This window comes from Macrotis lagotis, chromosome X (assembly GCF_037893015.1).
Source record: "Macrotis lagotis isolate mMagLag1 chromosome X, bilby.v1.9.chrom.fasta, whole genome shotgun sequence".
NCBI classification, from domain to species: Eukaryota; Metazoa; Chordata; class Mammalia; order Peramelemorphia; family Peramelidae; genus Macrotis; species Macrotis lagotis.
Window position 1 is genome coordinate 36,183,125 of NC_133666.1, and position 24,786 is coordinate 36,207,910.

Genomic DNA, 24,786 nt, shown 5'->3' on the forward strand with positions numbered 1-24,786 from the left:
GCAATTGTAGTTCTTCCAAATTATATATGGGCTGTGAACTACAACAGACAAAAGGAGTTGCCACATTCATTGACCTACTGATCCTTACTGTATCCCTGACCCCTGTGCACTTTTGGAATTGCCTAGCTCTTTCTTTCATTTTAATTATAATGCTGTTTGGATTGCATAACTGTGCAGAAGGTCAGCATGTAGAATCATACTTCTATAAATCATACAAGAAAACATCAAGGATAGAGGTGCAAGGAGTTAAAATGATTTTTTAAAAAAAATCTTTGTTTCTCTTTTGATAAATTGAAAGATAAAGGGAATGTTGAACATATTGTTTCCCTGGATTTAGAAAGCATATTTTTAAAGGCTCTCATGTTATTATTGCAAAAAAGATAGAGAGATGGAGGCTAGACAATATAATTTAGTTAGATGAATTCAGAACTTACTGAATAACCATAATCAAAATGTACTTATTAATGGTTCAATGTCAACTTGGAAGAACGTCTCTAAGTAGACTACTCCAGGATTCTGTGCTTGACTCTTTTTTTAAGTTTTTGCAAGGCACATGGTAGGTTAAGTGGCTTGCCCAAGACCACACAGCGAGGTAATTATTAAGTGTCTGAGGCTGCATTTGAACTCAGGTCTTCCTGACTCCAGGGCCAGTGCTCTAGCCACTGTGTCACCTACCTGCCCCTGTGCTTGACTCTAAAAACTTTTATCAGTTATTTGGATAAAGATATATAATTATAAATAGTATTTGCAGATTACAACAGCCTAGGTGAGTCAGCTAATATTGGATAATAGTCACAATCTATAAAGGTCTTGACAGACTGGATCAGCAGACTGAACTTAATATATTTATCTTTATCCTTTTAAAATTTCTAATCTTACTCCTTGCTTCCAAAAGTTAGTGATACATTTATGAGATTTGGATGGTTTAGCTAAGCAATAGTTCTGAAGGCAATCTGAGGGTTTTTAGTGAGTTACAAGCTTAATATGAGTAAGCAATGTGATATGTTTACTACTACTACTACCACCACCACCATCATCACCACCATTATTAACCTACATTTAGAGAGACTTGGAGAATAGCACTGAAGTGATAGTGCTATTGTACTCTGCCCTACTTGGCCCACACCTTGAGTATTGAACGAATTTCTAGGTGTTTTCTTTTAGAAAGGACATTATAGTGGCAAGAATGAGGTAGATAAAATTCTGAACTTAGCATCAGGAGAATCTGGGTCCTGATCTTGCCTCTGACATGTTATTAGCTTTATGACCATGGACAACTCACATAACCTCTTTGGGCCTCAGTTTCCTTATTTGTAAGATGGAGATAATAATTGCATTATTCTTAAGATAATGTATGTAAAATGCTTCTCACAATGTTGTTAATGCGCACAGTGTTCTACTAATTCTGCTCATTTCACTCAGCATCAATTCATACAAATCTTTTCATACTTTTCTAAAGTAGATCACTCATGATTTCTTATGGAACAACAGTGCTCCATCACATTCATGCACCATACCTTGTTCAGCCATTCCCTAATTGATGGACTTCCCTCATTTTCCAATACTTGAGAAAACATATTTTATAAAGCACTTTACATTTTGTAAAAAGTTCTTTACAAATATTCTCATTTTGATCCTTACAACTACTTGAGAAAAATAGATATCATTATTACTCTCTATTCGGTGATGGACAATCTCATGCAAAGTGATGCTAAGTGACTTGTCCAGGATCACAAAGCTAGAAAGTATCTGACACCATATATGAACTCAGATCTTCCTGTCTCTAGGTCTAATGTTATATCCGCTGTGCCACTACTTACCTTTAATATCTGTATACGTTTAAGGTGGTGTTATTTTAATCATCTGAACTAACTAGTTGAAAAGTTGTTTTTTTTTTTTTTTTTTGTTTATCCTTCATTCTTGAAGAAGGCCGTGACATCAAGGAAGGTGATCATGACAAGCACAGCCTTACTTCCTCCTCCAGAGCCAAATGAGTCCAGTGGCCAGATATGAAGCAGGACAACTACAGATAGCCTTGAATGTGAGGCAATCAGGATTAAGTGACTTGGCCAAAGTTAGACAGGGTCAAGTGTCTGAGGCTGGATTTGAACTTCTGTCCTCCAGACTCCAAGACCATCCACTGTGCCACCTAGCTGCCCCTGTTGAAGAGTAAAAGAAATATGGAAATAAATGCTTAGAAAAATGAAAAAAAAAGCTAGCCACAAAAATGATTAAAAGTCTTAGAAATAGTATTCTCTGATACTTACAACTGACTCCTTTTTTAGGAGATTATTCTCTGAGTTAGGCTGGTAAGACCTCTCTTCAAAGGAAGTAAGGAAAGAAGGAAACACACATTTATTAGGTATCTACTCTGTGTCAGTGCTGTGCAGAATGCTTTATCAATATAATTTAATTAGATCCTTACAGGAACTCTGGAAGGGAGGTGCTTTCATTGTTTTATATTACAGAGAGAAAACTGAGGCAGATAGGGGTTACTGATTTGCTCAGAGTTACAGAACTATTAAGTATTTAAGGTCATATTTGAAATTTTGTCTTCCAAACTCCAAAACCCAGTATTCTATTCACTGTACCATCTAGCTGCTTCAGTTCAAGCTAATAAGACTGTTATATGAGATTTAGAGCAGCTAGGAAAAGATACATTTTGGATGTAGTTTGGGACAAAGATAAGCTCTGTAGATTTAGGATTTATAATTTTTTGAGCTGAGAACTCAAGCCACAGAAAATCCCTTAGTAGATCAGTCCTAAGCAGTTGCCTGATAGATAATAGAGATTAAGGGACTTGCTCAGTCACACAGCTAGGAAGTATCAGAAGTGGGATTTGAGCCTACATCTTGGTGAGTTTGCTAACTATTGCTTCTATCAGAGAAGTTAATGTAAAAAAAAAAGCTTTAATCCTGTAATAAAGAGCTCAGAATTCTAATATTTGCTCTGTTTTGGTAGCTTTCTTTTATTCCTAATGAATTGACTCACTACTAAAATTAGCAAATTCCACTAAGTGGTACACCACCCCCTTGAATCTATGAATGATGGGCCATTGGAAATTGCACAGGCTACTCTTTGGTTCTTTAGCAGGATGAAGTGGGAATTCCTGGTTTTGAAGGATGATCTCTATTATTTATTACCCATATTTTTAGGGAAACTAACTCCTTCCCAGGCCCCAGCAGTTTACTTATAAATTTTAGAAAATGTCCTGAGTAGACCTGATCTCTAAGGTCCCTTCTAGCTCTGAAATTCAGATTCTATAATTCAGGACACATAAATTAAAAAGTATTTGCAAGAAAAATTCTTGGCATTAAAAGTCTAACTCTAAATTAATAAATTAATTGGAAATTAATAAAAAATATGTAAGAGTAAGAGTCATTCCCCAATAAATCAGTCCTCAAAGTAAATGAAGTCAGTTTTCTGAAACAGTAACAGAAACTACTAGCAACTCTCTAAAAAGTGTTCAAAATTGCTAATTATCAGAGTCATGAAACTTAAAACGACTATCATATCTTCTTGCACTCATAAAATTGACAAAGATGGCAAAAGATGGAAAAAATCCATTTCTGGTATGACTGTATCAAATGCATTAGATATTAGTCTGATTCACAGCTGTCTAGTAGCAAATTTGTTTTTTGGAGTGGGTCAAGTTATAAAGTTCTCAGCTTTTAAAAATCTCATGTTCACATGGAAAATTGGCAAATGCAAACTCCCATCACACTTGTTCTAAGCATATTTTTTTCCTGATGTGATCTAAAGAGCATTGAATTTGGAGTCTGAGGGCCTGGGTTTCAGTATTTACTCTTTTAGTTACTACCATGACCATGGCCAAGTAATTTCACCTCTGCAGGATTAGATAATTTTATGTTCTTTCTGGCACTAACATTGTATGATTCCAAGGATCTATAGAATGATAATCCCTCCAGTACAATGTTTTGTGACATTCTGGTATATTTTGGTGAAAAAGCATTTACTTTAAAAAAAATAGAGGAAAGAAAATTATTTGCACAGTTTTCTCCAGTTACAGTTTCTACTATTCTCTTTGCTTCAAGTTTGTGTTTCTAAAATGGCAACCTGACTTTTACATAACCTGTAATTTAGAAGTGTTCTATGTTGTCATGCATCCTTTGCCTTTCTGTAAAAGCCTTTTATGTGTCAAATAACAAAATTAGAATGACATGAATGTGTGTGAAGTTCCCCATTTAGCTACTGAAAGGAAAAGAGACAGTAGATAGGTATCTGCCAGTGCTACTAATGTAAATGAAAGAAACGTACTTATGAGTGACAAGTTTCTTGCAGTAGGAATACAGTGATTTCCAGATGAGGAGAGGACCACTTCTGATTCTGTATTTTAATCCCCAAATGCTTTGTAACTTTTTATCTAATGCTTCATTTAAGAAGGTACTCTCTCCATCAGTGAAGATCTCAAAGTCCTCCACATCTTCTTCCCTGTATGTGATACTAATTTATGTTCATGTGAATCAGTTCAGTCTGTGTAGATGTCCTTTTGACCTCAGTTACTCTTATTGTATGACTGCTTTACCTCTCTTTTTTGCAGTGCAATGAAGTTAAGTGACTTGCTCAAGGTCACACAGCTTGTAAGTATCAACTGTCTGGGGCCCAATTTGAACTCCATTCCTCTTGAATACTCTATCCACTGTGGCACCTTGCTTACAAGGATTTGCATGACAGGGGGCTGAGTTAAGTCATCAGCCTTACTTTCTCTTCCAGTGCCATCTGGGTCCAGTGGCCAGATATGAATCAGGATGAGTAGAGATGGCCCAATATGCGAGGCAATTAGGGTGAAGTGACTTGCCCAACATCGCTTCAGTGAAGAGTCTAAGGCTGTATATCAATTCCTGTCCTCCTAACTCCAAAGTCAGTGCTCTATCCACTACACCACCTAGCTGCCCTCCCACCCATCTGAAGAGCCAAAGGAAGAGTGGACTATGCTTTTGTCATAGGCAGAGAAAGGACCAAGGGACAGCTCAAACTTTGCGACCTTATACTCAAATGCCAAATCTTTTCAATGTTTGGTGAAAACAAGTAGCTAAGATGTTTGTCATTTTGGATGTGTCCTTGGAATTTCTTGAAGTTTCTAGAGGCCAGGGACACTTTCCCTATAGGTCAATTCACTTTTCCCACTGTGTATGTAGTATGTATATACTTAACTAGAGGCATTTTATCTTCTCTTTTCTAAAGTCCTTAATGGCAGAAATAGTCTCAGTTCTTTCTTTGTTTTCTCAGCACTCAACCACACAGTAACTGCTTAATAAATATCTATTGATTTGTTATCCATGGTTGTCTACATGTTTTTGCTTGTTGTGAGTTAGTTTTTTTAATTTCGTGATTTCTTGATAACTTTCCAACTGTTGTTTCTCTTTTATTATCTCAGGGGAATCATCTGATTTGACAACTTTGGGAGTTTTTACCATCCTGTGCCCTATGTTCTCCACCCATTCTGGAAATGCTTCTATGGTCATGTTCAAGGGTTGACATGGAATAGATTGGAGGTAGGAAAACTCTACACCTTTTTTCTTTATCCTCTCCCAGACCTGTGGGGCTGCCATGACAACTATAATTAAGGCAAAATTTTTCTGTTTTTGAAAAGTATGATGTGTCTCTTCTGCTTCACTACTCCTTTGATGCCTCATTTTGGGGATGGAAATGACCCAGTGTTCTTGAAGGTTGTATCTTCAGAACACTAACAATTGTAGATCCTTTTAAGCTGGAAAAGCTTCCCCCCCATGAGCATTTTAGGAATGTAAACTGCAAAAGGCCCAAGTCTGGGGCCGTGAGAAACACCATGGCAACAAGAGCTACAATGTATTAGCAAAAAAAATTAGTAGAGTGATCAAAAGATAAGAGAATAGCTTAGATTTCTCACAAAAGGAGGAGACTCAGATAACATCCCTTTGCAGTGGGACATGAATGAGTACCTTTCAGCCTCATGGCTTTGATCTGGGTAGAATTTTCAGTAATATAGATGGAATAAGTACTTTTTGAATGAAATTAAATTTATGAGAACCAGTTTAGCATATGATTCTCAACACCTAATGGTTTAATGTTTGGAATTTATAGAACACATGGGGGTAAATAAGGGAATTCTGGTGACTGAATCATTCCATGTCTGAAATGGAGATATTTTGTACAATATCTTTATGCAAATATATTCTTCAGAATTCTTTTTCAAAATAAGGACCGATATAGCTAAATTCAGAGAGGCTTGTCATCAGAGAGATGGCAACCTGATGCTGAATTTATTGTGAAGAGGATTCTTTTATTGTATGGATTGGCTTAGATGGCCAGTAAGGTTTCTTCCACCTCTCACATTCTATGATTTTTTTTCATTTTCTTGCCCTCAGTGTCTTATTAAATCTTTCTACTAAGGTATAAAAGGTGGTGATCTCCATCAGGGGAAAAACATTTTCATTAAGGAAATCATGAAACTTGAGGTATTGAAATAAGTCAGGAGCTTTATAGCTTTCCCTACTTTCATGCCTGAGAATTGCCCATATATTAGACTTAGAAGGAGATATTGTTTATTCTTTATGATCATATTACATTTTTCAAAGACTCTCCTTCCAACCTTGAACATTCTCCTCTAACTTTAAAATAACCCACTCTGTAAAAGCTGGCCTACAAAGAACCTGGCACACTCTTTAAAACTCCTAATTATTGCCCCAAAGCTGTGATTTGCACAGAATACTTAGGGATATTCAACTGTTCTCTGTTACCTCCCAGCTGAGTACATTAAACTCAACTCTAAGGTTGCACTTGTGCTAAAATCATAGCTTTTGTAACAGTAAAAATGCTGGGTGCCCAAAAGACTTCTTTCAACTTGAATTCCTAAGAGGTAAGTCTGAAAGGAGAGGAATGCAGTTGTTGGCACTAATGGGAAGGAAGGAAGCTGGGCTTTCATGCCCATATTCTTTCATTTGAAAAAGGGATTGAAGGGAATAGAAAGGTACAGCTCTTTTTGTTTAGATGACATCCAAAGACATGAGAGGTACCATTAATGGGCCATCACAGTCAATTTACTGCTGGGGTGCTGTTAGCATCCCATCAGATACAGGGGAGCACATCAAAAATACAAATAAATCCTTTCACTATTGAGATGCGATCACGTTACTTTCAATTTAATCATGTGTATTTAATCTGAGGAACTTTTAAAAAAACAATTTATATCTATTCTGGGTAAGAAAAATGTGAATATTAGCAGTGGGAGTTCTGGTGGATACTGTGTATTTTAAAATTAGCATAGCCAATACTGTCAGAGAAATCTGTTTCTTCAATTCTTTTGACATCCATGATATTCCCTTTGCTTTCACTAAATAATACCTATTTATTATGGAGCTTGTGTTTTGTCTGTGACCTCCCCTGTTTATTTATTACTTTTTCCAAGGGTTTTTTTTAATTTTACTTAGAATATGTGAGTATTCTATATTATAGTGTTATTTTCATTATAAGAGAAAGAAAATTCTTGGCATTTATGTATCCAACAGAATTAAAATAATCCCACAGAATTAATCTGACACTATAAATTATGTCAGAGATAAGGACTTAATATGTGATTTCATTGGCACAATGAACCCTAGTATATACCTATAAAAATGTCATTTGCTGAATGACTGGAACAATTGCATAATTCATGATGTCCAGTTATCAAACAGTGAGAGGTTCAATCACTTAGGCACAATCTTTCTTTCTTCCCTGCTGACATTTTACTTCTAGCTACATAGGAAGGAACCATGCCATTCTATCCAAAGAATTCCTTGCATTGGCACTTACATTCTACTGGGCTCTCATTTGAATGTTGTTCCTTTCACATTTTCTATCCATTTATAAACCAGGAAGGACAGAAATTGTCTGGCAAGAATGTAGGCTGAAAATCACCAGAAACTTACCTCAGGAGTCATCTGCTTAGGTTAGTTAACCCTTTATTGCCCAGTCCAGACAAGGCTACAATGTATGGCTATTGAGATGTTCTGAAGGAATATCTCATTATCTGAGGTGCTCCTTTAAATCCTGCTACCAAATAATGAATTAGTGAGGGCAAAGTTCATTCAGAAAAAAATGTCAAAGAAAAAAACCTTCTTAAACTAGAGTGGCAAAGATTTGGTTGGCTCATTTCTCTGATCTACCCTAAATAAAGTGAATTTCTTTCCCTTGGCCAATGTAATGACTTTCCCTTCTTCTGAATATTGATTCTATACAGTATTCCAACTGTGCCCCTAATCTGTCTGTTTTTGACTTGATATTTCTGAGTATGTTGATCTCTGACCCAATCTCTTTGGCCTTCCAGAATTCATGAAAGAACAAAGAAGAACTATTTTATTAGCCCACATAACTCTAGTTAATAGCTGTTGAGAGCAAGCCTATCACAGACAATATAGCTAAACTTTCCAACTTCTTTTGTACATTCAGGGCTTCTTAATCACTAAAGGTACATCCTCTTTATATCCCATGCCCATTATACTCTTAGCCCTGATTACTTTGCCCCACCAAATGTCATTCATAAAATGGCTAGGCTCCACCCTCATCATCATTGATATACATTGGCCTAGATGTTCCTAGCTAAGTCTGCTCCAAGGTTATAGTGTTAATTCAGTTATATATTGGTGTCTCATTTCAATATGATTTCTTATAACTAAGCCTCTGCTGAATTTAAATTCCTATGACTTTTCTGATAGATGGACCTCCTCTCTCTTGAAATCCATTGTGTCTAGTTTTTTTTTTTTTTCCTACTGGAGGATTCTTTTTGTAGCACCTGCATTTCTTGAAAGAAAATCTTTGGAAAAAATATACAGACTGTATAAATATATTATGGAATGCTATTGTTCTGTTGGAAACCAGGAGAGGTGGGGATTCAGAGAAACATGGAGGGATTTGCATGAACTGATGCTGAGCGAAATAAGCAGAACCAGAATAATATTGTATACCCTAACACCAACATGGGGGTGATGATCAATCTTGATGGACTTGCTCATTCCATCAGTGCAAGAATCAGGCACAGATTTGGGCTGTCTGTGATGGAGTATACCATCTGCCTTCAGAGAAAGAATTGTGCAGTTTGAACAAAGACTATTACCTTTAAAAACAAGTTATCTTATTATGTAATTTTGCTATCTCTTATATTCTGTTTTTTGAGGATACGATTTCTCTCTCAACACATTCAATTAGATCAGTGTATAGCATGGAAGCAATGTAAAGACTAACAGAATGCCTTCTGTGGAGGGTGGGGGGAGGGAAGTGAGATTTGGGGGAAAACTGTAAAATTCAAAAATAAATAAATTTAAAAAATATATACAGATCACAAGTTAAAGCTGAAGATATGTGCTAAGGTTATGTCTGACACTTGGGCATCTTGTTCTTGGACTTGGACCAGATGCTCTATCCTTAAGAACCAATTATTCCCTCTATTTTTTCAGCTCCTGTTTTCTGTTGCTTCTCCTGGAAGTAAATTGTTGGTTACTGTGACAGACTCATTCTCCACTGACTTGACCTGTTTGGATTAGGTATTAAGAGTCTGTGTCTCTAATCCTATCTCCTATACAAACTTTCAGTGGAACCTTTTACAGGTCCCTTCTCCTCTTGGTGTCTTGTTGTTCAGTCATTTCTGACTTTGTGAACTCATTTGGACTTTTCTTGACTGAAATGTAGGAGGGATCTGCCATTTCCTTCTCCAATTCATTTTACAGATGAGGAAACTGAGGCAAACAGGTTTAAGTGACTTTCTCAGGGTCACAAAGTTAGTAAGTGTCTGAGGCTCGATTTGAACTCAAGTCTTCCTGACTCTAAACCTGACACTCTATCCACTGCACCACCCAACTGGGACTTAGTTTCCTTATTTATGGAATGAGAGGACTGAACTAGATCATCAGTAAAATCCCATCCAGCTCTAATATTCTGTCTTACAAATCACAAATTTTCTTGAATCTGGGCTTAGTTGACAAAAGGAGGATTATATGATGAGTCCTTTGGGAAGATCCAATTTTGGTCTATGAATGTAATACTTAGGAATGTATTACTTTTTTCCTTCTCCCTTTGTTTTCAACTTTCATAAAGGGAAATGAAAAAATTGAAGGATCAATTTGAGCAAATGACTAAATGCAGTTAAACTTAGTCATCTGTTACATATATACTCAAATACAAATAGGATATATCAATGTATACAAACATATAAGTATATACACTCACAAGGTGTCCCCCCAAAGTCTTAGTGCATTTGAAAGTTTTAAAAGAACTTTAAAATGCGGTAAGTCTTTGGAAACACAGTATATATCTCCTGCCTATTCATTGAGCCGCATTACTCAATGACAATTTCACACTATGTAGAAGATCATTGATAATCACTTTCAAGAGGTAAATATTTCTACTAAAGTTGGAAGTATAAAGCTTAAATCCTGTGTGCAGATTTTCTTAGCAAGGAAAAAAAAAACCCAAACAATCCAGCAACGTACTATTCTGATAGAAAAACAGAAGAAAATAAAATGAAATGAGTAGTTTTTTTTGTCAAAAGAAAAGATCTGCTCATTTTTGAAGAAATGAACAAGGAGTCTGAGAAATTAATCAAATTAGTCATTCATGGGCCATGATGAGCATGTGCTTGTTACATGGAATCATATACTATTGGCAGTGATTTTTTTTTTAAAGGATGATGATTCAGAAAAAACAATTCAAGGAGGAGTTGTAGGTGATGAGAATTTTGTCTAGTCAAAGTATGGCCTGGGGCAGATTTCATGAGTGATCAATGATAGAATGATAACTATTTGTGTTGTGTGTGTTGTGTGTTTGTGTGTGTGTGTGTGTGTGTGTGTGTGTGTGTGTGTGTGTGTTGGGGGAGGGTGTGTGAGGGGGAAAAGCTTGAGTCATCTTAGTTCCTTGTACCAGGGATACTAGAAGGAAGTTGGAGGCTATCCTGAAGGAGGGTGCCAAGATTGTACATCGTACTCTGGCCCAGACCCTGAATCACTGCCAATTCTCAGAATGTCCTGATGAAGGTCAGTCACAGTACTTAACTTTGCTATTATACAGTGTTGAGTGGTAGTGTCAGAGATAGAATCTTTGATGACTGAAACTTGCTTTGTTGAAATAAGGCTTTTTAAAAAAAAATAGAAAGGTTGAATCTTCTGAGAAGTGGAAAGGAATAGAAGAATTTACCAAAACCTTGTGTTTTAAAATTCTGTGTCAATCATACTTAGAATTCTTGAGGTGGGGGAATCCTTGAGCACATTTTTATGGTGATATTATCAGTATCCAAGAGTATGTGGTGCTGATTTGAAAGAATGTAAATGTTGAAAATAAATTTCTTTTTTTTTATTCATGAGCTTATGTCCTTAAAACAGTTTGGGGGGAATCTTGAAGTGTTCTTTCATTTGGGACTTGATGGTAGCCCTGTTCAGTAGAGCTCCATCAAGGTAGGCTACTCTGTAACTACATGTAATGGGAATGTATCTCTGTCTTCTCTGTGAATTCATGCAGTCCCCCTCCCCATCTCCTCACCACCTTATATTTGGATTGAGTTTGTGGGAAGAAAAATAAATTTTTGGCTTAAACCTTCATCTTGTGCAGATTTTTCTCAGAGATCAAGGAAATCACTGAAATCAAATAATAATTTGAAAATAATTTAATTGAATTATATCAACAAAATATGATAGAAAAACCCTGCAATAAAATTGTCCTAAATCCCTATTCCAATGGAAAACACCCCCCTTCCCCCATTCCCTCCAGGCTCCTATGCCAGGAAGGAAAAATTAACTAAACCTGGGGTGGGAAAGAAGGGCTCTCATGTTCTGGGGAAACTGGAGTCAGGGCTGTCTAGAATATCTGCCTCCTCGTTTCCAGGCTCCACCTGTACCACTGTTGATCAGAACCATGATCTGCCTTCTAGCTGTCAGCAGCTTCAGTGTTGTCTCTGCCATGTCAATCCTGCCTTGATTCTGAAGTCTCATTTTGTCCAGTAGTTGCTTTTCTGCCTTAGATACCATTATGCACCCATTATGGTCAGATGTCTTTGTTGGTGTACCCTGAAGCTCTGCAATATTTGTTCCTTTGGTTGTTTCTGATTTAGGAAAGTGGTCTTTAAAACTATTTCCTGCACAGCTAATTGTCTTGTGCCTATGGTGAATCCATTCATTTGCAGTGATCTCTTTTACAGACCTCATGAGTCACATGTCTGAAAGTTGCACTTCACATGTTTTTTAATGTCATTTTATTTTTTTAGTTGCATGCTATCCAATATGATATTCTTTAATTTGAAATTAATGCTTCTGATCTCTATATTTCTGATGAAAATTAGTCTCTTAATCTTTAACTCATAGTTACAAATTTCAGTGTGTAAAAAAATGTCTTTTTGCTATATAAGACCTGTCTTGTACATCCCAAATGTTGACTTGGCCTGTGTCAGTACTGCCTTGAAAATTCAAAAATGGGACCAATAAATTTCTTTTACTTAATCAACAAAACTCAAGATAAGAGATATCTCAGATGAGGGAAAAGTAGTCCTATTGTTATTTGTAAACATTTACTCTCTATTCTAAGGGGGATTCTTGTCCATAGGAAATTCAAGCAAATATTATAAGATATGAGAGGATCATAATGTAAAACCATGTCATCTATGTGAAAAATCATTGGTTACTTAACTCTGTTTTTATTTCTTTGTCATTTCTATATAAAATACTCCCAGAATTTTGTATCAAGGTTGGCATTTGTAAGGATGCCATCCATCTATGGGTTTTTAATCCTAGAGAATAAAACTTCATTTATAAAAATAACTTTGTTATTTCATTTGTAGTCTGAGAAAATTGTGGTTAACAATGCAAAGATAGTTTTCAGCATTCATCTTTTTTTTTTTGCAAGGCAAACGGGATTAAGTGGCTTGCCCAAGGCCACACAGCTAGGTAATTATTAATTGTCTGAGACCGGATTTGAACTCAGGTACTCCTGACTCCAGGGCTGGTGCTTTATCCACTACGCCACCTAGCCGCCCCTTTGCATTCATCTTTTTATAAGTTTTTGAGTTTTGCTTAATATATTTCCTTATCAGTCATGTTTCTTCACATATTTTAGTCTATTTCTTCTACATTTTTCTCAGATATACATTTTTGTTATTCATTCACTTCAGTTGTGTCCAACACTTTGTGGCCACATTTGGAGTCTTTTCGGATAAGACATGAAAGTTTGCTGTTTCCTGCTTACTTTACAGGACTATATTTTTGTTAGAGAAGAAAGGTGGAATGATCCCATCTTTTCTTATCTTTGAAAACAGTGAGTATTATTAGATTTAGTTGTTCTTGCAATGCTTGATAAAATTTACTTATCTATCTGGTCCTTTTTATTTTCCTAAGAAAGTTGTATAGTGGCTGTTCAATTTATTTTTTCTGAGATGGGGTCATTTAAATTTTTTCTTCTTATATTAACATGGACATTATACATTTTTGTAAATATGCTCACATTTTGTTTAAGTTGTTTCATCAACATATAGCTGAATGAAGTATTTTCTAGTAATATACATTTGTTAAGAATTTTTTTTCCTTTTTGACTCTGGTGGTTTGGTATTCCTCTTTCATTTCAAAAGAAGGTCAAATCAAGTACTGACTTACCTAATTTGGTGCTTTAAAAATGACAAATTCAAGTTTTATTTATTTGTTCACTGGTATTTTTGCTTTGTTTTATTAATAATTTATTAATTTATTATATATATATATAATTATTACAAATTTATTAATAATCCCTTCTTTGATTTTCAGAATTTGATTTTGATGTTAGGTTGAGGTTTTAGAATTTGTGAGTTTTTTAACTTTTTCACTTGTATATGCATTTCATTGATCTGTTCTTTCTCTTTTTCTGACACAAGTTGAGAGACATAAATTTTTGTCTAAGGATTGTTTTGGTGGACTGCTCCAAATTTTTGTATATTGTCCTTTTGTTTTCATTATATTTAATAAAATTATAATTTTTTCTATGATTTGTTCTTTGACCCTTCACTTCTTTATGATTAAATGATTTAAAGTTTATTTAATCTTTTTCCTTTTTAAAGTCTTTTTCTTTAATAATTAAAAAAAATCTTTTCTTTAATGACTTTATTGAATATAATTTTTATTCCACTGTGGTCAATAAAGATATGTTTAATATTTTTCTGTTTAGCATTTGTGTGATTTTTTACTATAATACATTTATACTATAATGCAGAATACATATTTTGTAAATATGCCAGGCATATCTGAGAATATGCAAATTCTTTTCTGTTCCCATTCAGTAATTGATTAAGATTGATCATTGTAATTATTCTAAAGTTGCATTAGGCCCTTAACTTCTTTATTCTTTACTTTATTTTTATAGTTGTTATATTTTGATATAAAAGTGATGCATTAACTCCCCCCGCACTATTACTTTTTACTATATCTTTCTTTCTATAATTCAATGAACTGTTCATGTAAGTATTTAGATGCTATGCTATTTAGCATGTTTATATTAAGTACTGATTTATTCTTTATGGTAGTCTTAAGCATAATGTAGTTTCCCTGCTTATCTCTTTTTATCATACCTATTTTTGTTTAGTCTTGCTTAAAATCCTTTGTTACTTCTACTTTTTTGAATTTTTCTGACATGTAATCATGTCTAGCTAATCAAATGACATTATTGAAGGTTGCAGTCTGATTCATTTTGCTGTCTTGTTTTATGGATGGGTTCATCCCATTCATATTTACAGTTAAAATTGCTTAATTATGTATTTTCCTCATTCCTGTATTCCTTGTAATTTTTACTCTCATTGCTCCCCTTATAATGTACAAAGTAAAGAGAAGTTTTCATTATATTTATATTATGTAATTGAAATAATTTGTTTCTATTCTTTTCCTCCTCTTCTCTTTCTCTTGCCCACTATTGGTCAAAGGTTTTCTCTTTCGTTCCCCTCTTAGACACTGAAATTGGTTTTCTTATGACAACTTCTTTATCTTTACTAATCTCTATCTTAAATTTATATCTCCTTTTCCACCATTAAATATAATATATTTCTGTACTCTTTCTTTGTGTGTGTGTTCATTTTTCCTGTGTTCAGTTTAAATGAATGTAAATTTCATAGTATGTCCATTGCCCCCATTTTTACTTAGTATTGCATGCTATTCATTTCCAACACCCTTATTTTGTGAAGTAAGGGACTCCAGGTCTTCATAAAAATTTTCATTTAACTTCATGAATATGCGTAATGGTGGTAACATAGGCATTGATGAGGGTGGCATGGCATTTTCCTGGAAGTGGAAATCTCATTGTCATGAGCCTGTCTTTCACTCCTTTTGGTAGACATCCAAGAATGTTGACTGGATTAGTTTTGATTGTGAAACCTACCCCAGCTACATGGCATTCCCTTTCACTGCAACCACTCCAGAAAAAAAAAAAAACATGTATCCAACTCTGACTTTGGTAAACTGGCCATCATTTGCCAGCCTTATTCACTCAGAGCTGTTATTTGGATACCACACCTGCTGAGTTCTCTTACAAGAAGAGCTGTTCGTCTTTCAGATCTATTGAATCTGACTCCCAAAATGAAGTTCTACAGAGCCATGGTGCTGACCTCATTGCTATGCTTGTGAAACCTGGACAGTCTACCAGTGTCGTTAGGAAATGATTCACTGCCATTTAAATTGTCTTAGGAAGATTCTGAAGATCATCTGGCAGGAGAAGATGTCAGACACTGAGGTGGCCCTGGAGTCAGGAGGACTTGAGTTCAAATCTGATTTCAGACACATATTATTTAATAGCTGTGTGACCTTAGACAAGTCACTTAACCCATTAATTTGTAAGAAAAAAATTTAAAAATAAAATGAGTAAGCAGAGAAAAAAGAGGAACACCATTGAGAAATACTTTGCCTATGATCCCAAGAAGGATCAAAACACTCAATCTGAAGATATGAAAGTACAAGCTCCTGCACCTGAAGACTCCAAGAAAAACAGAAATTGGGCTCAGGCTAGGACAGAGCTCAAAAAAGAATTTGAAAATCAAGTGAGGGAGATAGAAGAAAAATTGGGAAAAGAAATGAGAGAGATGCAGGAAAAACATGAAAATGAAGTCAGCAGCTTAGTCAAGGAAATCCAAAAAACTACTGAAGAAAATAGCATGCTAAAAACCAGCTTAGGTCAAGTGGATAAAGCAGTTCAAAAAGTTATTGAGGAGAAGAATGTTTTAAAAAGCAGAATTGGCCAGATGGAAAAAGAGATAAAAAAGCTTTCTAAGGAAAACAAATCCTTCAGACAAAGAATGCAATTTAGGGAGGCTGCTGATTTTAAGAGAAATTAGGACACAATACTTCAAAACCAAAAGAATGAAAAATTAGAAGAAAATGTGAAGCATCTCATTGAAAGAACAACTGATATGGAAAACAGATTTAGGAAAGATAATTTAAAAATTTTTGGAATACCTGAAATTCATGACCAGAAAAAGAGCCTTGACATCATTTTCAAAGTATTACTACAGGAAAATTGCCCTGATATCCTAGAAGCAGAGGGCAAAATAGAAATTGAGAGAATCCACTGATCTCCCCGAGAAAGAGATCACAAAAAACAACCCCCAGGAACATTACAGCCAAGTTCCAGAACTTTCAAGTCAAAGAGAAAATATTACAAATACCCAGAAGGACACAATTCAAATATCTTGGAGCTGTAGTCAGGATCACACAGGACTTAGCCGCAGCTACATTAAAAGCTCATAGGGCTTGGAATATAATATTCCAGAAGGCAAAAGAGCTTAGAACGCAACCGAGAATCAACTACCCAGCAAAACTGAACGTCCTCTTCTGGGGAAAAAAAGAAGGACTTTCAATGAACCAGTGGAATTTCAAATGTTCTTGTTGGAATGGCCAGAGCTGAAAAGGAGGTTTGATCTTCAACTACAGCACTCAGATGAAGCATAGAAATTGGAGGAGAAGGGGAAAATATGAGGGACTTAAGGATGATGAACTGCATGTATTCCTGTATAGAAAAATGACACTGATAATACTCATATGAACCTTCTCAGTTAATAGAGCAGGTAGAAGGAGCTTTTATAGATGAAGCACAGGAGGAAGCTGAATTTGAAGATATATTGTGGGGTAAAAATGGAGTCAATAGATAAAAGGGAAATATAATGGGAGAAAGAAAAAAGAAGAGGAATAGGATAAGATATTTCATATAATAAGATTTTTCTGTATGATTATGAGCTATTGCAATGATATGGAAGGGGGAAGGCAAGGGGTAATGAGGGAATCTTCAGTCTCATCAGAGGTGGCTAGGAGAGGAAACAGCATATATACTCAATGGGGTATAGACATCTGGAGTAAGAAGGAGAGAAGGGGGACAGGGGGATGGGGGGGAGTGATATGAGTGATGGAGGAAAGGATGGACCATGGGGGGGATAGTGCTCAGATAAAACACATTTTCTTTTTTACTTCTTGCAAAGGCCTGGGATTGGATGGCCTTTCTGGGACCATAGGGCCAGGTGGATGCTGGGCCTAAGGAGTGGTATGTGGGCTTGGGGCCTCTTGGCCCCAGGGCTGGAGTTCTGTCTGCTGTGCCACTCAGCTAGCCTACAGCAGAGTCAGAGTGAAAGGAGAGAGAAAATACAGTACATGGTATTGGAGAAGTACGAATGGAGGGAGTTGCCATCAGCAATTGCAATGGTGGAAAAATATGGAAGTAACTTTTGTGTTATACTTATCATAAAGAATGTGATCTACCCGCAACAGAGCTGGTGGTGTTGGAACACAGATTGAAGCACAATTTTATTATTATTATTGGGGGGGGTGTTGCAGGGCAAATGGGACTGGGTGGCCTGTCTGGGGCCACACAGCTGGGTGATTGTTGGGTGTTTGAGGCCAGAAGTGGACCCAGGTGCTCCTGGCCCAAGGGCCAGTGCTCTATTCGCCACCCAGCCTCCCCTACTACTATTATTATTATTACTGTTTTATTTTATGTCTTTTTTTGGGGTTTTGCAGGGCAGTGGGTTTTGGGGTGGCTTGTACAGGGCCACACAGCTGAGTGATTGTTGGGTGTCTGGGGCCGGATTTGGGCTCAGGTGCTCCTGGCTCCAGGGCCGGTGTTACATCCACTGTGCCACCTGGCCATACCTACAATTATTATTATTATTTTTCTTTTCTTTTAATTTTAATTTTTTTCTCCCCCCTTTACTTTATCAGCCATGCAGGTCTTTATTTTTTGGGGGGAGGGGGTTTTATGTTTACTCTTAAACAAGAATATTTTAGTAATGTATAAAAAACATTATTTGTACAAAATAAGAATAAATATATAAATGTGAAAAAATAAAATAAAATAAGAATTTCATTCTCTGAAAAATAGATTGATTCAAAGAAAAAACTTTGTTCTTGAGCTAAACTGCCTTGCATTCCAACATCACTTCAGAGAGCACAACTAGGATGGACTGGACAGGTTGTTAGAATGCCAGACATACAATTGCCAAAAAACTATTTTATGGAGAACTCCTACAGGGCAAGCTGTTACAAGGTGGGCAGAAGAAGTGATAGTAAGACACCCTGAAAACCTCATTGAAGAATTTCAGAATTGATTGTACTGCTTGGGAGACCCCAGCCCAGCACCACTCAGCATGGCGTGCCCTCATCAGTGAGGGGTCTGCACTTTGTGAGGAAGGCAGAATGGAAGTAACTCAATGAAAATGTGACATCCGTAAGTTTAGAGTACCCACCCCAGGTGTTCACATGGAGTATTTGTGCCTGACCTGTAGTAGAGCATTCCGACCTTGTATTGGTCTGATCAGCCACAGTTGAACACCCTATAATTTATCTGAAACAGTGATGTCATTTTGGTCTTCTTCAATAATGAAGGACAAGAACCAACCAACCAACCATTATGTGAAATATGGAGTTCTTTTTCCTTCTTCCTTATTTTCTCTACTCTCTCATTACCTTTTACTTTCCTTTCATTCTTCTCTTTAGGCCATCAAAGCAGAACAAAACCACCCCAAGAATTCTGCCTGCCTTTTTTTGACCTTCTCTTGATCCTTGGTGACATTAGCTTCTGAGAGGACACATTTCTTCCCTCCTTGTTAGCTTGTATTCAATTCTTTCTGACTTAGTCCTTCCCAGTTGATTAAATGTATTTACCTTTATTGCTTTTCTTTACTGCTAGGTTTGTATTTCAAAATGTCTACTTATTTTTGGCCTTTTCTTCATGAATGTTTGTAAGTGCTGTGTTACATTAAAGTTCCATTTTCCCTCATAGCATTATACATGGTTTTTCCTGGGTACAAATTATTCTTAGTTGTAAACCTCTTTTTTTAGTCCTTTTGGAATATCATATTCCAGACTCTCTTCTTATTTATTCTGTCAGTTATCCAGTCTTGTGTGATCTTGACTGTAGCTCCTTGGTAATGGCACAATTTCTTTTTAGCTCCTTACAGTTTTTTTTTTCTTGACCTAGAAATTGACTTTTTTTTTTAAATCAAGATTTTGACTTTGATATTTTTAATATTTTCATTTTAGGGTTTCATTGAGGAATATGATTGCCAGATTTTTTATGGGTTTTTTTTTGCTCACCTGACCAAACAGATCTGAACATTTTTCATTTATTCTTTCTTATGATGTGATTTCCAAGTCTTTTTTGGTCATGATTATCAAGCAGTCTAATAATTCTAATAATCCAATGATGTTTCCATGGGGCAGCTAGGTGGTGCAGTGGATAGAGCACCAGCCTTGTAGTCAGGAGTACCTGAGTTCAAATTCGACCTCAAATACTTAATAATTACCTAGCTTTGTGGCCTTGGGCAAGCCACTTAACCCCATTTGCCTTGCAAAAAAATAACCCTAAAAAAAGCATGAAAAAATTATGTTTCTGTAACATTGGCCAGTTGTTTTTGATACTGTGTAATTTACATTTATTTTTCTCTCCTTTCCATCTTTTGATTTTGGTTTTTAATGTTTCCTATTGGATCTTTGATTCTCTGCTTTGTCTTTGGATCATTCTATTTTTCAGGAAATGCAATTCTTATTTTATTAAAAATCTTTTTTCTTACAAACTAACAGATTAAGTGACATGCTCAAGGTCATACAGCTATTAAATATCATGTGTCTGAAATCAGATTTGAACTCAAGTCCTCCTGATTCCAGGGCCAGTGCTCTGTCCACTGCATTGACTAACTGTCCCGAGGGAATCCTTTCGTTTAAGCTCTTATTTTCTTTATCATTACATTTTTTACTTAAAAAATTGTCAGGCAACAAAAACAAAATACCACTGCTGGGTCTATACCCTGAAGAGATGATGAAAAAGGGTAAAAACATCACTTGTACAAAAATATTCATAGCAGCCCTGTTTGTGGTGGCAAAGAATTGGAAATCAAGTCAATGTCCTTCAATTGGGGAATGGCTTAGCAAACTGTGGTATATGTATGTCATGGAACATTATTGTTCTATTAGAAACCAGGAGGGACGGGATTTCAGGGAAGCCTGGAGGGATTTGCATGAACTGATGCTGAGTGAGATGAGCAGGACCAGAAAAATACTGCACACCCTAATAGCAACATGGGGGTGATGTTCAACCTTGATGGACTTGCTCATCCCATCAGTGCAACATTTAGGGACAATTTTGGGCTGTCTGTAATAGAGAATACCATCTGCATCCAGAGAAAGAGCTGTGGAGTTTGAACAAAGTTCAAGGACCATTCCCTGTAATTTAGAAAAAAAACCTGATATCTTATTGTCTGATCCTGCTATCTCTTATACTTTTTGTTTCTTCCTTAAGGATATGATTTCTCTCTCATCACACTCAATTTGGATCAATGTACAACGTGGAAGCAAAGTAAAGACAGACGATTGCTTTCCATGGTGGGGGGGGGAGTAAGATTCAGGGAAAAATTGTAAAACTCAAATAAAACCTTTCATAAAAAAAAATTGTCAGGGCGGCTAGGTGGCGTAATGGATAGAGCACTGGCCCTGGAGTCAGGAGAACCTGAGCTCAAATCTGGACTCAGGTACTTAATAATTACCTAGCTGTGTGGCATTGAGCAAGCCATTTAACCCCAATGCCTTGCAAAAGAATAAAAAAAAATTTGTCATTCCTTTTGAACTTAAATATAAAGACACACATGTAGAACATTTCCATGTCCACAGTATGACATAGAAAGAGAATTCATTATAAAAAATCATTTCTGTTTTGCACTGTTCACTTTTTTAAAAATTGTAATAAATGCTTCTCATTTTCCAAGTTTCCTTCTAAGTTATTTTTGTTCTCTGCTATGCATTTTTTCTTCTCCCTTGCTACCCCACCCTTGAGAAATTTACTATTACATGCTAATGTTTTTGTGTGTATATATATATATATATAAACACGTCTGTGTATGTGTGTGTGTGTGTGTGTGTGTGTGTGTGTGTGTGAAACTGTATCTAACATACTTCTAATTATACATTCTTCCTTTGGAGGTGAATAAAATCTCCCTTCATAGATCTTTCGTAGTTGTTTCGAGTTTTTATGATACTCAAACTGAATTAATCATTCAAAGTTGTCCTAATAAGTGTATTTCTATTGCTGTGTACAATGTTTCCTTGGTTTTGTTCATTTCACTTTTCACTATTTCATGTAAATCTTTCCATATTTTTCTTTAATCAACCAGCTCATCGTTTCTTATAGCATAATTGTATTCCATCACAATATTTTTAACCATTCCCATTTGAAAGGCATACCCTCAATTTCCAGTTCTTTGTCTCTACAAAGAAAGCTGCTATAACTATTTTAGGATGTATAAGGTTTATTTTTCTTTTTCCCTTATCACCTTGGGAAACAAACCTAATAGTGGTATTGCTGCATCAAAGGATATACACAGTTTTATAATTGTTTGGGCATACTTCCAGATTGCTCTTCAAAATGATTAGATCAATTCACAATTCTACCAACAGTGAATTAGTGTCCTGTTTTCCCCCACAACTCCTCCCACATTTTTCATTTTCTCCTCTTGGTCACTTTAATTCATGACGGATGTAAGAGGATATCTCAGTTACTTTAATTTGCATTTCTCTAATCTCAATAGCTATTTAAAGCATTTTTCATGCAACTATATATAGCTTTGATTTCTTCATTGCAAAACTGCTTGTTGATATCCTTTGACCATTTATCAACTGGAGAATAAACTTTATCATTACACTTTATATATCTTGATTTCTTTTAGGTTCTCTTACAGTTCTTGCTAGGACATTCTCTTCTCAGAGACTATCCTTCAATTTCTTATGGAGTTAATCTATTCTTCTGCATTCAAACCTTATACTTTTCTCAGACCAAGGTATTTCTTCATTATGTTTGGTGCATTCTTCTGTTTACTTATATTCCCAGCCTCAGTTACTGAATTGGAGATTTGTGCTTTGATCATACAACTCTCCTTTCCTAATAAAATGGGCAGGCCCCGATTGGCCCTAGATGTGGTGTTTAAGATTGACTCACCTTTTAAAGGAATTTTCTGACCTAGTTTTATTCTGTGATTTAGAACTATGTTCCCTGGGTTCTGGGCAACCTTTGCAGACTATCTTTTCAGTTATTGGTCCACTGACAATGTAATATAGAGGGATACCTTGAAGCAGTTACCAGAGCAATTGAGAAAATTGGAAGATGACTTTGACTTTAATAGATAGCAGGTATAAAGATGAGAAGAAGGTGGTAGAAGAATTTTTAAATGGTTAATCAATCCTTAAATGCCAGAATAAGGAAATTGTTGAAAGTTAAGGTTGAATCATTCAGCTTAGTAACTTTATTATCAATTTTAGCATTTTTCTGTCATCCAGTTCTTATAAGTTATTCATACTCTCTCTTTGAAAGAAATAGCCCACAAAATTAAGGCAGTTTTATATTCTTAATGAACTTTCATGAAGCTTGCTTGTAAATAATCTAAATAACATTTATTTAGTTGGTGAGAAATATATTACTACTTTTGAAATTATGATATTTCATTCATTAGAACAAAGTAAGCAAATGGATTTGATATTTATTTTTTAAACATATTTAACATAAAGAAATAATCTAATGCCCATATGCAATTAATTATATTGATTTGGAAACATTTCATTTACATAACTTATTTCCTTTCTGGTTTTTCTTTCTATCTGGGAATCACCAATAATAAACCAATGGGCATTGCCTAATGACAAAATATTATTGAAAAAGTAATTAATTTTGCAAGCTCCTAGGTAAATGCTCAAATTTCAATATTTTTATTAGAATACAACTAACACATGTGGTTAGATGGTGCAGTGGAAAGACCACCAGTCCTGAAGTCAGGAGGACCTGAGTTCAAATCCAGTCTCAGACACTTCATAATTACCTAGCTGTGTGGTCTTGGGCAAGCTACTTACACCCATTGCTTTGCAAAAAAAAAACCTAAAAGAATAAAGCTAACAATATGTAAAAACTGAGCTCTATAGAATATGATCTTTCTTTGCCTGTGGAATCTTAACTAATCTCACACTTTGCCAAGCTTGTTAACACAGCAATTTCACAAATGCAAGTGACTCATGTGAGGTATATATGCAAAATACTGATACCATGTGTGAGATGAAAGATTTGAGTAGAGAGCTACCATGGTGTAGTGGAAATGGCAACAATTAGAATTGTTTTTGAAGGAATTAGATCTTGCAGGGACCCTAGAGATCACTCAGACCAATTCCTTCATTGTAAGGAGGAGAAAACCATTGTTATTATTTATCTTTTGTTCTCAAATAGAAACACTGGCATTAAAAGGGTGATGTCTTGGCTTGAAAGTTGAATGGATTTAAGTTAGACATAGCTGTGCGGAATTATCCGTCTTGGTCTCTAGAAGAGAAAGCCGAGACCCAGAGAAATGAAATGACTTTGCTAAACTTCCCAAACTTCATAAATGGCATAGCTAAGATTTGAACCTTAGGTACCCCAATTGCTAAATCCTTAGTTCACTCCACACTTATTCTCTGGGTTTTAATATTAACTAATATTAATTAGCTATCAAATTTTATGTAAGTCCCCATCTTAAGGAGTTTTTTAATCTGACAAATTATGAGACTAGATCGAACAACATCTAATGTCCCTTACAGCTCTAAATTTGTATGATTATAAAATATAAGAAAATTTTATGAGTTCATTTAAAATTCTTTGTTGACCTTAATCACTTCCTTTTACTAATTTGTTTTCTTGTACTTCTCCTTGTAGTTTGTGTCTCCAGTAAGATTTTAAAACAAAATACCTTAATTTTAAAACCCTAATTTAACCTCCCATAGTTCAAGGAAAATTTAAACTAAACAGTTCATTTAGGTTCAGACTTTGCATACATTTGCAAAATGAAATCTAATCTACTAGGGCTCAGGTGAGGTACAGTTAGAGTATACTTGGCTTCAAATAGTGGGCTCTGTGATATACTCACCAACCAGGACAGGGGTTAGCCTCTGAGCAGATATTCCAGAGATGAAAGGAGTAAGTTCTCTGTGACATATTCTCTGATCCAGGTCCTAAGGAAGTTGGAGGGAAGACTGGGTACTAAAAGGAGGTCAGCTATGTGACACCTCCTCTTGGGCAATTAGAAGTTTCTAGAAGATAGAAGTATCTTGTCTTTGTTCTTTACATCTCCAGCTCCATGTACATAGTGGATTTTTAAAAAAATTTTTGTCAGGCAGTGCTGACTTCCCCACCATCACACAGCTAAGTAATTAATTCAGTCTGAGGCTGAATTTGAACTCAAGCCCTCCTGCCTCCAGGGCCTATGCTCTATCCACTCTGTCGCCTAGCCACCCCAGTGGATGTTTGTTGTTGTTTAATCATTTCAGTCAT